Source organism: Vipera berus (genome assembly GCF_964194415.1).
Source record: "Vipera berus genome assembly, chromosome: 3".
Taxonomy (NCBI): Eukaryota; Metazoa; Chordata; class Lepidosauria; order Squamata; family Viperidae; genus Vipera; species Vipera berus.
In genome coordinates this window covers 160,523,079-160,536,693 of record NC_138204.1, presented here as the reverse complement: position 1 = coordinate 160,536,693, position 13,615 = coordinate 160,523,079, and positions in this window count along the sequence as shown.

Sequence of the window (13,615 nt, the reverse complement as noted above, 5' to 3'; positions counted from 1 at the left end):
TTCTGGCTCTTCTGGCAGTTTAGTGCAGTATTAGGGGAATTATTTCAGGCACCATGGAAAAGAAAAGCTCTTGTCGGCCATTATCATTTTCCTGAAAGCTGCAGTGGCAAAAAAGTTACGAGTTCCCTCTTTTCTACCCTAGTTGCAAGTTCTGATCTGATGAACAGGGCCGATGACAAATGTATCTGAACGTCAAAATTTCTGGCCGATTGGAAATGCTGGGATGAAGTTAGTTGTTGCAACATCTTGGTTTCTGGAAAAAAAAAACACGTTATCCCTTTCTTGAATAAAATCACGTTGGGAAAAATAAGGGACAAATTCCATCTTCAAGCCGAAATACGTATTTTTTATGCCGATTGCTTAATTAGGTGAGGATCAACAGTGTTTTATTTGGTTCCCCACATTATTGGGTAAGAAGGATCAATGGTGTAGACGACAGAATTCCAGTTTTGTTTTACAAATAGAATAAAGACTAGCTGAAACAGTTTCAAGTCCAGACTTTAAATTATCTTTATGTCACTATTTCTGTCACTATTTCTGACATACTTAATCTACCTTTTGTTTCCATTCTGGTGTGACACAATTAGAAAAATGATCAACCAATTATTGTATAGCAAGATGATTTTTGTCATTTTTCACCCCCAACTCAAATGTGGTTCTAGATGCCAAAATAGTTTTCTGTGTGCACACAACTTTTTTTTTACATAAAGGTGATTTTCCCAATCACATTTTGGGAGTTTTAATACAGTCTTTGGAAAGATACAGTCATGCATAAAATTTCAGCTTAGTAATTTAAAGTTGGATGATGGAATTTTCATAAATTAATAGGGTAGCACAGTACTACCCATTTTTTATTTCAGAAATCATTAGACATAAATTTTTAAACTCTTCACATTCCATAACTTTTTATTAGATACATGCCCCACCTTTTCTTAAAGAATATACACAGCCTTCTGTTTTTCCTCTCAAAATTGCATACTTGTTATATGTATATTTTAAATATTACAATTTTTGTTTAATACTTAGGAAAAACTTGCTAGGAATCTTTAAATTTTCCTTGTGTTTTTTAAATGTTCTTTACTGTTGTATTCATAATACTGTCCCACAGTCTAACAAGAAATAGTTATAACATATTACAAATTTGTTTGCTACTCAGTATTATACAAATGATTATAAAATATATTTTTCTGGAAAAAATCCACATTATATATACTTAGAATAAAATAGAGCTGAAAGGGACTTTGGAGGTCTTCTAATCCAGCCCCACTGCTCAAGCAGAAGAACCTATACCATTTCAGACAAGTGACTGTCAAGTCTCTACTTAAAAACTTTCACTGATGGGAGTACCCACGATTTCTGAAGGCAAACTGTTCCATTGGTTAATTGTCCTCACTGTTAATTCCAGGTTGCTTCTATCTTTGGTCAGTTTCCAACCATTGTTTCTTGTCCTGCCCTCTTGTACTTTGGAGAATAATTTGACCCCCTCTTCTTTGTGGCAGCCCCTCAAATACTGGAATACTGCTATCAGGTCACCCCTGTATCTTCTTTTCTTTAGACTAGCCAAACCCAAGTCCTGCAACCATTCTTCATATGTTCTAGTCTCTCTAGGCCTTTGATCATTTTAGTTGATCTCTGAACTTTTTCCAAAGTCTCAACATCTTTTTTGTAGTATGGTGACCAAAATTGATTGCAATATTCCAGGTGTGGTCTTAGTAGGGTTTTATAAAGCAGTACTAATACTTTGTATGATCTTGATTCTATGCCTCTGTTTATACAACCCAGGACTGTATTAGCTTTTTTCGCTGCTGCTGCTGCATATTGCTGGCTCATGTTCAAGTGATCATCCACTAGGACTCCTAGGTCCATTTCACAGTTACTGTTTTTGAGCCAAGTCTCACCTAGAATAAAACCATATTCATAGAACACCCCACCATCACCATATGAGTGCTTCATTCCCCAGCTGAGGCTGTCAAAGTATTGTTTCCTGTTGCAGGGGTCCCCAATCCCCGGTCCATGGACTAGTACTGGGCCACACAAACAAGGAAAGCCCCATCCACAGGATGCAGGCAGCACACAATACCACAACCTCTCCAGTCCACGCAAAAATCCCCCTCCACGTAACCGGTCCCTGGTGCCCAAAAGGTTGGGGACCTCTCAGTGGCGTAGCGTGGGGGGTGCAGGGGGGGCCGGCCACACCGGGCGCAACATCTGGGGGGGCACGACCGGCGGGCTAGGGCAAGGCTGCTCGCGAGCGAGGGGTATCTGTGCCTGCGCCGACACAGAAACGCTTCTCTCTCCGGGTGGGGGAAGGCTCGGCAGCTCCCTGGGTCTATATACGCCTCTGTATGCGCACGCCGCCGCGCGCTCCCGCGAACGAGAAAGAAAGAACGGCAGCGGCGGCGTCTGCGAGCCTCGCCAGCGGCGGCATTCCTCGGTGTGGGCGTGCCTGCGTCTTTGGGTGTGAGGCTTTCGGAGAGGCTGCCTTTGGCTCCTGGTACTTGCAGCCGGTGTAAAAGAACAAGTCTGTGAAAGCGGGCGAGAATTTCAGGGGGGTGGGGGGGGACGGAGATCGCGGGAGGCTCGATTCTTCTTACGCCAGGGGGGTGCCAGGCGTGCGGTGCGAGAGCGAGGGGGCGCAAATTACTTGCCTTGCCCCAGGTGCTGACAACCCACGCTACGCCACTGGGACCTCTGTCCTTTTATGCATATAGTAGCTCAACTTTGTATCAATACTCTTAAACATTTATGTTTCTCTGATTATATCTTTCTTTCCATTCTTTCCTAATCACACTAAGCAATCATACATTGCTTAAATTGATGGTAATCAAGATACATACAACCTGAAATATTCTAAAGCAAATTACTGTTTTAAAATGTCTTGTATTTTATTCCTCTAGCTCTATCACCAGGACTTTTATTTCTCTATTCTTTATGTTAGGGTGACATCTTGTGGTAATAATTGCATTATTGTTAAAAAGAAATCATCTACTGTAATTGTTTCATACTTTGTCACTGATAATTGCTCTTGTGATTATCAATTGTCAATTATCAATCAACTAACCACAGACTATGCCTTTTGTTTTGTGCTTCATCTCAACAAACTACACAGCAGAAGAGTTTGTGGAAATCAGACAAATAGACACTACAGTGGTCTTTGAGTTATAACCATAATTGAGCCAGAAATTACACTTGTAAGCTATGCCGGTCATTAAGCAGATCATCATGTGACTGACCCAATTTTTCAACACATTTTGTAACAGTTGTTAAGTGAATCGCCATGGTCAATAAGTGAATCATCATGGTCATTAAGTGCATCCACAGTCATTAAGCAAATGGGTGTTTTTGCCAGAAATCTGGAGTAAACACAGATTTCTGGTAAAAAAAAACATTGTAAATTGTGGTCATGTGACTGCAGGATGCTGCAGAAGGTCATAAATATAGGCTGGTTGCTGATGCTCAAAATGTGATCACTTGAACCTAGGGGTAGCAGCCACTAGAACTTTGAATCTGGGTCATAAGTACCTTTTTGCCTCCATTGTAACTTCAAATGGTCACTAAGCAACCAGTCGTAAATTGTGAGCTACATATAATTTGCACACAATTATATTTTAATGTTTGTGAAATCCCTTCTTCCTCTTCCCTTCTGCCCCAGTATGTTATATTTTTGCCTACTGATTACACCATTATAGTTTAAGGGAAAATAATTTTACAAATGTGTTTAATGATGAATTAAAGTGATTTATGTACCAATAGCAATTGTGGCACTTTAGCTAAATGGATTTGCTAATTTCTGATCTCTGTTTAATGGAATAGCTATCAGCACACTGTGCTATCAAACTTAATCTGCAAGAGATGTGTTCTAAAGAACATAAATTCTATGTCTTGACAATGGTGATGGTGTTTTTTAATGTATTTTCAGGGATATACTTCGAATTATATACTAGTTCATTATGTTATAGTTTTCAGTAATATTATAATGGCAAGCAAATTTGGCAGGCAGTTTTCCTCTTAAAGCAACATTAAACTAATGTTTTATTTATTCATTATGTAGTTATTCATTGGAATGATGAACCCATTTTTACATACGTCTTCATTTTTATATATTTCTGTATATAGAAGACATGTCATAGCCCATAGTAGCATAAATCAGTAGACGTAAATAAGTTTTATGTAAAGTGATTAGAACTGATGTGCTTCATGCCACCATTAGGTAATTTCAGAGTCTGCATTTAATGGTCCTAAAGGGGAAGAAGTTATGTTTAGATAACAAATGTACACACATACAATAAGCTCATACAGGTCTGGCTACATTCAAGCATAAGAACCAGCTTAGGATTTAATTCTAATGAAATTGGCTTATTTCAAAAGATATACATTCATTTCAGCCAATTTTAAATTAGTTGAATTAAGACAAAATGTGTAATGTATTGGGATTTTTACTTGTACTGATTCACGTGTCTGTTTGAATGCTGCTTAAAGGTTGCTCAATGGTGTGTCTGTGTAATGATCACTGACTAAGCCAGACTTGTTGTCTCCAAGAAGATCATTGGATGATTTGGGGTGGGAATGGGTTCCTTTAAACCCATTGGCCACCACCTAGTGGCCAACCGTATAAGTAGCTGTGCAGCAGCCACTGTTTCAGTTCTGTTCCTGTTTGCCTCAATAAAGCATGTTCCTGTTTGCAACCTTCCATCTCGCTTATTACCTGCAAAGAACCGGCTACAAAACAAAATGGATACATAGAGACAATATAACTAGAGTTCAGGTTAATTATGGATAACTGATTTACCTATGGTTCACCAAGGAGTAACCTTCATGTTCTTTCTCCAGGCTGTAGCTACAAAGATCCCTGTGGGGGTGGAAGGCACTTTCACTATACAAATGCATATCTGCATTTAAAAACAAACAAACAGAAACATAGCGGACCAATTAGGCCTGAAACAATTATTTGCAGAGAGGCTAATTTTTTGTTTGGCTCAGTTTATAATTGTACATGCCAACATATTATTAAGGAATCCAGCCAAGATGGATATAGCAGAGATTTACAGCAAAAATGCATCTCTAGTTTGCAATAATTCTCGTATGCATTCTATGTTTAGAATCCAAGGAGGAAATTACTGTTTAATTTCCCTTCTGAGGGCTCTTCTTCATGATCATGTTAATACGTGTTCCTTAAATTCTTGAGCTGGGTAGAAGGCTGTTTCCTTAACTTGTACTTCCCAAATGTGTCTCTTTCAAGCACTTGTCCTTACAGCTTTACTGCAGGATAATTTAAGGGCAACTATGAGTAGATTCTCCTGGTTTTGTTTTTCCTCCTGTCCAACATTTATTTTAATCCCATTTATATCCCGCCCTTCTCCGAAGACTCAGGGCGGCTTACAATTTAAGCACAAATCAATGTGCTTAGCAATAGCCTTCATTCTATGTATATGCCTGCTTATTAGGGCTTTCGCCCCCCCCAAAGCGGCATTATTACAAAGTCAGCTTATTGCCCCCAACAATCTGGGTCCTCATTTTACCTACCTCGGAAGGATGGAAGGCTGAGTCAACCTTGAGCCTGGTGGGATGCGAACCTGCACTAATTACAGGCAGCTGGTGTTACTTAAGGAGGCATTAGCCCACTGCTCCACCAAGGCTCAATAGCTAGTATGAAAACCATCTTAAAATGCAGAAAAGCAGGCCTGAACAAGTGTGGGTGGGTGCTAGAGGTAGAAGCTTTATTTACTTTTCAAGTTACCAGACTGACCAGTAACTTGAAATGGTTCCCAAGTATCTCACGTGATTTCTGAGCACAGGTATACCAGTCTAAGACCAGTAGACTAGTAGGCCAGATGACAGGCTACTTCATAGAGAAGGGAAATAATATAAATTATGGAGAACCTCAATTAGCACATCAGGTCAGCTCCATCTTCTGTCCAACCTTTATCCTACAGGCTTATCCACTGGGCTATTTTGGAACTGGTGTCAATTTGTAGACCATGTATACAAGGAGTCCATGTATAGCCTAAATGTCACTCATACATTACATGGGAATATGCCTCTTAACTCTCCGATTGCTAAAGTTAAACTGAATTATGAAACTTATTGAGCAAATGAAATGGGAGCCAAGCGCATCCCAGCCTCTGACTGCACCATTAACAATGCCCACAATGACGGAAACATCATAGAATGTTTATATGGTAAGATTTGTGTTGGATCTAAAAACAGTGATCAAACTTCTTTGTCTCTTAACTAGTAGGACATGAAAATAAATCCTGAGTTTAGATGGAGGCATGCCTGGGGCAAATAACCATGGATCTAGATTGTGGTTAAAGTACTACAAACACCGGAATAGCGCACAAAGAAATAGATCTATATGTCATTGTTCCAGAGTAAATTTGTAACTGAGGATAAAGGAATATTATATATCAATATAGCAGTGTAAGTTGTTTATATTTATTAATGCTCTTCTGTTAAGAGATATTTTAGCACTCATTAATGAATAGGTAGTGATTGAGATCTTAAATTGTTGATAAAACACATTTCAAAATCAGTTAGTGTTAACCATGCTATAAGTCACTGTTGCCCATAATAGAGAATTTTGTTTACATGGAAATATGCACAGTTTTTACACACTCTGGAGAAAACAGCGTCAATATGAGATGTGAACGTGATTTGTGAAGATTTTCTCTGGAAACTCAGGGAGTGAATCTGAAGCTTTAAGGCAACAGGGTTTTATCTTCCAAAACTCCTATGGCTTTATAAAATTCAGCACTATTTCTTCCAGCTTTTAGCTATAAAACAAAATAATGTTTTCTTGGCTTAGAAACAAAGTTGCCACTGTCTTGTACCTTTAAACTAAAATATGTTTAGTATAGTCATGTTGACATTATCCAAAGTATTTGCAGAAATATCCTGCTGTTAACAAAACATATTAATTACATGGAAAAAAGTTTTGATAAAACACTTCACTGCATCTGCCAGAAATAGTAAAAGTAGAAATAAATAATACATTTCAGGGCCTTCTCTTAGTATTATATCTTTTCTAAAATGTGAGGTGTTTTTTTATTGTATTAGCCCTTTTATAGCACCAAAAAGAGGAATGAGTGGTGGTTTTTATTAACATCATGAACCTAATTAAAAGCAAATAAAATTAAAGTAAAATCATACAGAAGTCTAAGACCTAAAATATTTTGCTTTAAAAGTAGTAACCAGAGTATCACAAATTGTAATTTTTTCAACACATATCTTATATAGACTTTTTTACTTCTCTGGATTATTTTTTTCAGATAAAACACAAAAGAAATTCCATATAAAGCCCATCTTAATAGTAAAGCATGGAGTTTACAATTTTAAGATTATTTTCTTTGGAAAAAGAGAGAGAGAAGAAAATAGATTCTTAAATTAAAATTTCAATCTGGGCAGCTCTTTATCTATTGCTAAATGTTGATCTGAACATTAGGTAGGTAGTCAGATTGAAGAAACTGTATTGGGCATCATGGCTGGAAAATGCTGATAGACAAAATTGTACTCTTTGACCGGCATGCTAAGTCAAAATGTGATTACCCCTCCATTAATTTAAAAATAAATTATCTTGGTTTAGTAAACTTTTCCTTCACATAGGCACATTTAGGAAAAATGTTTTAAAGGTCCAGACAATACAATAGTTATATTTGCATGACATACTTATCTATGCATAGCTGAATTATTGTACTTAACCTAATCTTCTGAGGTTATACAAGATACTGAATCATAAGGTAAACAGATACACTGAATTTGCACAAAATGGCAGGATCAAAATAGTGGGTTAGTTTGTAGTTCAGGGGATTATCCAAATATGACTAACTGTATGGTAGGCTAGGAAGGTGAAAGATGACCAGCTAACAGTACATTGAAAATTTGATTACCCAAAGGGAAAATCATACTAGATCATACATGAATCAATATCAAATTACATAATATATGAAGCAACATACAATATTTCTTTCTTTTCTTCCCTCAAAGAAATAGCTTCTAGCTCAGACATGTCAAACACAAGGCCCGGGGGCCAGATCCGGCCCCCAAAACCATCCTGGAAACAGTGAGGGAATGGCCCCCACTGCCTTGGCCCTGGCCCAGAGACCCTCCTTCTGCCAGAGACCCTCAGATCTGTCCCACTCCTGCCCAGGCCCCCATAGGCACCCTTGATGCGAACGATGTAGGCCATACGCACCCAGTAGGCCATACGCACTCTAGCCACACCTACCCAGTAGGCCACACCCACCCTGGCCATACCCACCCGGCCCCTTGAGGGCAACTGCAATGCTGATGCGGCCCTCAATGAAATTGAGTTTGACACCCCTGTTCTAGCTATTTGACTGCTGTTGACATTCCTTCCTCAGTCTGGCTAAGAAGGTACTATCCACAATAGTATTTGGTGTGTTAAAACAAAAACTAGTTGTTGATATTAAAAGTCTGTTTGGGAAAGTCTGGTTTCATGCATAACAAAGGACGTAATAGCACTCATTTTTATGTTCCCCCAAATTGCTTAAACGTTCTGTTCTGCATAAAGGAATATGCCACAGATAACAGCAAAACGTTCTTAATATTTCAAGTCTGTGGCCTGACCTTTACACAGCATGTATGACTGGTGTGTTCTGCAGAATAAGAAAGTACTTTTCAAAACAAAAAGTTTTGGACATAAGAAATGTCTATAATACTAGATGTTCTCAAGCATGTTCTAAATAACAGACATTTAGTTAAGGCTTAGGGACGTGGTGGCTCAGTGGGTTAGGACGCTGAACTTGTTGATCAGAAGGTCGGCAGTTTGGCGGGTCGAATCCCGAGTGCCGCGTAACAGAGTGAGCGCCTGTTACTCGTCCCAGCTTCTGCCAACCTAGCAGTTCGAAAGCACGTAAAAATGCAAGTAGAAAAATAGGGACAACTACGGTGGGAAGGTAACAGCATTCCGTGCACCTTTGGCGTCTAGTCATGCCGGCCACATGACCACGGAGACGTCCTCGGACAAGTGCTGGCTCTTCGGCTTTGAAACAGAGATGAGCACCGGCCCCTAGAGTCGGAAACGACTAGCACGCATGTGCGGGGGAACCTTTACCTTTTTAGTTAAGGCTTGACAACAGAATAGCTAACCTTTATTATGTTATATGATCATACATACTTTTTAAAAACTATTGCAACTGTTGAATTCCTGTCCTCAAAATGGTCAGTAGCATTCTTGTTTATCTGGCACAAAATCAACAGATCTAATTTTCGAGATGAATAAAAAAAATGCCCCCTTGATTTTAATTTGCAAGGGTAGAAAATATTGGATTTCCACCATAAAATGATTATTTCTGGGGGGAAAAATCTGTCTGTATTTCCAATAATAATCTCAGCTTTTTCTTTCTGTTGTTCATAACACTTTTAGGAAACTTACACTAGCATGATAGTTGTTGAACTTCAATAATATTGCAAATGAGCATTGTGGAATGATTTTATTCATGAAGTTCTCAGAATGTAAGTATGTGTTGTACAGAATGTTCCTGGAAGAACAAAACTGATGACAGGATTAGCATCCAATCTTTAGTATTTTAATGCCTTTGTGTCACAACAGAGGAATGTTTTGGGGAAAAATTGAATACAACTTAAAAAATTTCTTCAAAAGCCAAACAATTAAGAGTGCAATGCTGAGTTTGTTTGGCAATTAACCCAATTGATGGATTTACTTTTGAGTAACTTAGATTGCATGTTTTATTACTCTGTCAGGATGTCATTGTTTTTTTTTTATTATTATATTATTTTCATATTGCCTGTTGTGTTGTTGTACACTTCCCAGAGCAACTATGGAGTTGCATAGTCATATAAATTTGATAAATAAGTAACCTGTAGAATTGCACTGAATGTGACTTACAAATCTTTTGCATAAACAACATAAATTAATATGATTCCAATATTCACCCACCACTCATCCCTGTTACTGTAGTGCATTTATAAAGAGTTTTATTGTATTAAAACATATACTGGAATTCAGAGAAGAAACACTCTATCTTGTATTTGTAAATCACAAAAATGGAATGCTAGATTGAATTAAAGACAAATCCAACACTCAGTTTACACTGCAACCAACTAGCTCAGAACCGGAGAGTACTAATATCCACCATCTGTCTTTCTTGGCAAAACTAGGTAATAGGTTTTGGTAATAAAATTATCTTATGGCCATCATACCATCATCTATAAATCTGGCTGACTGTGCGATCAACCATAATAATTGTGGTGGCCCAGTGGTTAGAATACAACATTACAGGATAACTCTTCCCCCTGCCAGGAGTTCGATCCTGAGTGGCTCAAAATTGATTTATCCTTCCATCCTTCCAAGGTCAGTAAAATGAGAACTCAGGTTGTTTTTTGGGGCAATATGCTGACAATGTAAACCACACAGAGAAAGCTGTAAAGCATTGTGGAGCGGTATATAGGTCTAAGTGCTATTGCTGGAAGAAACAATGGATCACCTAGTTAGCTGCTGCAAGAAAATCACACAAACATAACTGCATGACAAAGGAGCAAAAATGATTCATTGGAAGTTCTGCAAGAAACTACCTGCCTGCAAGAAACAACTGGTAGGACCACAAAATGGAAAAAGTAATAGAAAATGAAGGCATCAAACTGCTCTAGGACTTTAGAATTCAAACAGACGAGCATCGGCTATATAACACCATAGATTTAACAATTGTCAATAAGAAAGAAAAAAAGGCTGGATAGTGGATGTGGAGACAGCAGAGTAGAAGGAGAAGAACTGGAGAAGATTACAAAATGCAAATAGAAGTAAAAGGACTGTGGCAAAAGAAAGCAAAAATGTACAATGGATACAATTCAAAACAATTGGAGCCACACTTGAACATGATTGGCATTGACAAAATCACCAGTCAATAGCAAAAGGCCATTGGAACAGCTTACATCTTGTGACAATATCTTTAAAACCATCATAAATAATAACCATTAAAACTCAAATACTTTGGCCACCTAATGAGAAGGAAGGACTCACTGGAGAAGAGCCTAATGCTGGGAAAGATCGAGGGCAAGAGAAGAAGGGGACGACAGAGAATGAGGTGGCTGGATGTAGTCACTGAAGCAGTAGGCGTGAGCTTAAATGGACTCCAGAAGATGGTAGAGGACAGGAAGGCCTGGAGGAACATTGTCCATAGGGTCGCGATGGGTCGGACATGACTTCGCAACTAACAACAACAATTCTGAAGGGTTTTGATTATATTGTAAATTTTATTGTAAATTCCACATTAGTTGGTGAAAATAAAACATGATATTGTTCCATGTTTAATTTTCTTTTTCTTCTACAAACTGAGCTGTCTGAGTCTTTTATTTTTTAACATCTCAGTTTGTCATACATTTCTGCATTTTTCTGGAACTTGGAAAGAGAAAATTTGATATGGAGAAATCATATATTAACAACTCTTTCCTGGCATGGACATCTGTTTCCAGTATCTTATTAATTCTGCAGATCAATGCTGTTAGGAGCAAAACAATCATATAAATTCACATATTAATTCAGAATTATTAGTATACAATGAACTAAAGCTATAGCTGATATCTCTAAAGTAAGATACTGATTATGATTGTAAGGTTTAAATTTCTGATTCAAGTATCTTATACCTTAGACCAGACATGTCAAACACAAGGCCCGGGGGCAGGATCCGGCCCGCAAAGTGATTTCATGTGGCCCGCGAAGTCATCCTGGAAACAGTGAGGGAACAGCCCCCACTGCCTTGGCCCTGGCCCAGAGACCCTCCTTCTGCCAGAGACCCTCAGATCTGTCCCACTCCTGCCCAGGCCCCCATAGGCCCCCTTGATGCGAACGATGTAGAGCTGGCCACGTCCACCCAGTAGGCCACGCCCACCCTGCCCATACCCACCCAGCCCCTTGAGGGCAACCGCAATGCTGATGCGGCCCTCAATGAAATTGAGTTTGACACCCCTGCCTTAGACAATCAGAAAGAATATAAATAATGGAAAAAGACTTGGGGAAAAATATGGAACTTTGATGTTATATACGTTGAAGGCAGCAAGAATGCACAAAAATGCACACTTAGATCCTCACAATGGATGAATGGCTGCAAAAGTTGATGGAGTTAGCAGAGACGGCTAAATTGACTGCTTTGCTAAAAGAAAAAAAACATAATTACTTTTGTTTCTACTTTGTGCTTGAGATGGAAAAAAATTAAACTTTGATTTTGGGTTTTACTCATTAGATAGATTTATTGTTATAAAAATGACTAGTTTATTTTACTATTATGTAAAAGTAAAAAGATGAGGTTTGATGTTACTATTTTATTCTCCTGCACCAAAGGGAGCCGGGAGTCAATGCCTCCTATTTCTTTTCCCCTTCCTTTCTACAATTATTTGTTTTTGTATTTGTGTATTTTATATTATAAACTAATAAAAAGGACAACTTTTAATATCACTTTAATTATTTTTAGCAACACTTACAAAAATTAAGTTGACATGATCCAGAGCATTTTTCTAGAAGATATCTAGTGTTTTTTTCCTTCTCCAGAGGTTCCATTGTTTATTGCAAGTAATTTTAAATTAAGTCTGACTCCACCATTTTTTTTCAGTTTGAAAGCATGAAATATTAAGATTTGTTACAACAGCATGAAAATGTTTAGTGTCACATGTTCCGATGAACAGTTTTTTTCAGAATATATATATATATGTGTGTGTGTGTGTGTGTGTGTGTGTGTGTGTAAATTTTTTTTGATTGCTAACAAAGAATTAAAGGGAGACTGATATGCATTTCAAACTTATTTGTTCTCATCAGTCAGCCATACCCTTCTGAGATTCAAACCTGGGCTGATTGCACATTAGGCAATTGTTTTAACCCCTAGGCCACAGGCTCTCTCTCTCTCTCTTTGTTAGCTGAGAAGCAAGGTAATCTAAATACTTAACAAACATTTAACATATACATATACATACATATATATATATACATACACACACACACACACACACACACACACACACACACACATATATATATATATATATATATATATATATATATATATATATATATATATATATATATATATATATACACACACACACACACACACACACACACACACACCTTGCCAGGTTTTGACTGCACCTAATATGAAAGCTGAATTTGGATAAGATGTACATTGCAGCTGTTTCTATAGCAAATTGATCTCCCTCCAAACTGCACAGCTGTTGTGCCATATTGGTTCAACTTTTAAGACACTACATTGCTGCAATAAACACCTTCATCTTCAAGGAAAGCTACCTTTTTTGGAATTATATTGCTGGGGAAAAAATGGCAGCATGGCTCCCAAAGGTGTTTGGAAGATAACTTATTGCTTCCATGTGTTTCTACTGTTAGAAATTGCTTTGCTTTAAATTGCTTATAGTGCAGATTTTTTCCCCCCTGTGTACTGCCTTGCTTAAAGAGATGGCTTCCTTTGCAGGCTCAGTGGTTTTCAAATTGAAATATTGTGAACTGTGGAAGCAATTGCCAACTGGTGAGAATAATATTTTAAAAGGCTCTATATTCTTTGCCAGTTCCTGAATTGGAAGGTGAGCCAGGAGGTTGTGCCACCCTCCAGAGCTGATCTCCAAAAGTTTCTTT